Here is a 3,366-nt window from a genome sequence, read left to right as displayed (position 1 = left end):
AAATTCCCCAGCCAGAGAAGTAAAATATTAACTCACAAGTCTCTGTGTTGTAATTTGTGTATAGTAATAACTTATCTTTAAGCAGGATTTGAACCATGTGTGGAGATGGTGAACCAAGTCAGAACTAATTGGGTGTTTTCAAACAGAGGGACAAGTTGTGAAGCTGGGCTCCACGGGAGCAGACAGAGTTTTATGTACTCCATCTGGGTCACAACAACCCCGTGGTAAACTACAGACTTGGGGCTGTGTGTTTGGAAAGCAGCAACTTAGAGAGGGACCCTGGGTGTATTAGTTAATAATCAACTGAATATGAGTTACTTACCTGGCAGGGGAGACACCATGATCAGGCAGGTGGTTTCCCAGGGCGAGGCTTATCCTTTGCACTCCGGGTGTGCTGACCCCTGCGATTTCCCCAAATGCGGGAAACTCGACTGCATAATTTGTGGTAGTGGGTTTTTGGTTTTTTTTTTAAATTTCATCAGCAAGTTTGCAGATGACACCAAGTTAGGGGCAGATATTAGTCAGTTAGAGGGTAGAAAGGCTCTGCAGAGGGACCTCGACCGACTGGACAGATGGGCAGAGTCCAATGGGATGGCATTCAACAAGTCCAAGTGCCGAGTGCTGCACTTTGGCTACGGCAATCCCAGGCAGAGCTATAGGCTGGGGTCGGAGTGGCTGGAGAGCTCCCAAACAGAGAGGGACCTGGGGGTGCTGATCGACAGCCACCTGAATATGAGCCAGCAGTGTGCCCATGTGGCCAGGAGGGCCAATAGCATCCTGGCCTGCATTAGGAATAGTGTGGCCAGCAGGAGCAGGGAGGTCATAGTGCCCCTGTACTCTGCTTTGGTTAGGTCGCACCTTGAGTACTGTGTCCAGTTCTGGGCCCCTCACTTTAAGAAGGACATCAAAACACTTGAGCATGTCCAGAGAAGGGCAACAAGGCTGGGGAGAGGCCTTGAACACAAGCCCTATGAGGAGAGGCTGAGGGAGCTGGGATTGTTTAGCCTGGAGAAGAGGAGGCTCAGGGGTGACCTCATTGCCCTCTACAACTACCTGAAGGGTGGTTGTAGCCAGGAAGGGGTTGGCCTCTTCTCCCAGGCAACCAGCACCAGAACAAGGGGACACAGTCTCAAGCTGCGCCAGGGAAGGTTTAGACTCGAGGTGAGGAGGAAGTTCTTCACCGAGCGAGTCATTCGGCATTGGAATGGGTTGCCCAGGGAGGTGGTGGAGTCATTGACCCTGGAGGCGTTCAAGGGGAGATTGGACGTGGCACTTGGTGCAATGGTCTAGTCATGGGTTCTGTGTTGATAGGTTGGACTCGATGATCCTTGAGGTCCTTTCCAACCTAAGTGATACTGTGATACTGTGAGTCAGCAGTGTGCCCAAGTGGCTAAGAAAGCCAATGGCATCCTGGCTTGTGTGAGAAACACTGTGGCCAGCAGGGACAGGCAGGTGATCATCCCTCTGTACTTGCCACTGCTGAGGCCATATCTCAAATATTGTGTTCAGTTCTGGATCCCTCACTATAGGAAGGATATTGAGGTGCTGGAGCATGTCCAGTGAAGGGCCTGGAGCATATGGCCTATGAGCAGCATCTGAGGGAGCTGGGCTTATTCACTCTGGAGAAGAGGAGTTGCTCTCTAGGGAGCCTAGAGCAAGGAGGGTATAGTCTCTTCTCATTGGTGTCAAGCAATAGGACCAGAGGAAATGGTTACAAGCTGCACCAGGGGAGCTTTAAGGCTGGATGTGAGGATTGCTCAGCCTGGAGAAGAGGAGACTCAGGGGTGACCTTATTGCTCTCTACAACTACCTGAAGGGAGGTTGTAGACAGGCGGATGATGGTCTCTTCTCCCAGGCAGCCAGTACCAGAACAAGAGGACACAGTCTCAGGCTGCGCCAGGGGAGGTTCAGGTTGGATGCTAGGAAGAAGTTCTATACAGAAAGAGTGATTGCCCATTGGAATGGGCTGCCCAAGGAGGTGGTGGAGTCACTGTCATTGAAGGTGTTCAGGAGGAGACTTGATGGGGTGCTTGGTGCCATGGGTTAGCTGTTTGGGTGGGTTGGATTGGTTGATGGGTTGGACGCGATGATCTTGAAGGTCTCTTCCAACCTGGTTTGGTTTATTCTATTCTAAAATATTTCTTCACTGAAAGGGTTCTCAAACATTAGTGTGGTCTGCCTAGGGCAGTGTTGGAGTCACCATCCCTGGGGGTGTTGAAGCACCACAAGGACCTGGCAGTTAGGGACACGGTTTAGTGTTGACCCTTCAGTGCTTGTTTGGACTGGGTGATCTTTGAGGTCTCTTCCAACCAGATACGTTCTGTGATTCTGTGAAGGGTGCTCTGCCAGTCATAGGTACACTGAGGCTGTTGCCAGTGCTGCTAGGGTGCAAATTTTTAGGTTAATGCTTGGGATAAGATAAATTCGGATGTCTTTCTCCCAGCAGATGCAGTCAGAAATAGAAACAAAGTGATGAACACTGTTAAGGGAGCAGGGGTTTTATGTCTAATTGAGTTCCCAGTAATACCCACTCTATTCTTGCTTCACAGAATGTTAAATTCTTACACAAAACTGCTTCATGAGTTGGTCTGTCCACATGCCTGCTGTGGAAATCATAGAATCCTTTGGCATAGAAGGAGCCTTCAAAGGTCACCTATTCAGCAGGGACATCCTCCACAGAGAATCATAGAATGGTTTGGCTCCTTTTAAGTAGGAGCTATTTTTTCTTCTAATCCAATTTACTTCTGGAAATCCCCAAATTTTGGTTTTTTTTCTGACTGAAAAATATCTATTTTAGCCCTAAGCCCCCAAACAAATCAGTCAAGCTGTGATCAATAATTATGTTCTATCTTTAGGGTTATAAATCTGTGCTCAACACACACTGTAAGCATGTTCGAGCAGTTACTGTGCTGTAATAAGCTTGATGGCTCTGGTGTCTCAAAAATGTTTTGTTTTGTGAAGTGGATGCTGTATATTTAGAGTGGTTTACTGTGTTTAAAGCAGCCAGCAAACACCTTTTTTTAGTGGAGAAGTCATGAGGTATTTGGTGCTGAGTTTCTTTTTTCCATCACGGCCCCACTGAAGGGAGTCTGCTGTGGTGGATCAGTATTGTTCTTGCTTTTGCTGTCTGCTTACTTAGCTAATTAAAATAACAAATCTTCACAGCTGCTTGCATTTGATTCATCCTTATCACCATAAACCAATTAAAATAATGCAACTGGTTGCAATTCATGAAATATCAACTATCCTTTTCATATGATGGTAAACCTTAACAACCCCACACCCAAAAAAACAGAGACTTCATTCATCTACTTACTCTTTCTTCTTTAGCTAATTATAATTTTTTTCTTATGATGCTTATATTTT

The 3,366-nt window shown here is 47.1% G+C and overlaps 1 non-coding gene across 1 annotated transcript; it reads left to right on the top strand.

Moving 5' to 3' along the window:
- The first annotated feature begins 314 nt into the window (after positions 1-314).
- LOC137441551 (U1 spliceosomal RNA) lies at positions 315-477 on the top strand. The gene has a single exon (XR_010987431.1). It is a non-coding gene; the product is annotated as a U1 spliceosomal RNA (small nuclear RNA).
- The last annotated feature ends 2,889 nt before the right edge of the window (positions 478-3,366 follow it).

The sequence above is a fragment of the Melanerpes formicivorus genome, unplaced genomic scaffold (genome assembly GCF_026170545.1).
Source record: "Melanerpes formicivorus ecotype bairdi unplaced genomic scaffold, bMelFor1.0.p_v2 SCAF_5, whole genome shotgun sequence".
Taxonomy (NCBI): Eukaryota; Metazoa; Chordata; class Aves; order Piciformes; family Picidae; genus Melanerpes; species Melanerpes formicivorus.
This window is presented reverse-complemented; position numbering and strand designations above follow the sequence as displayed.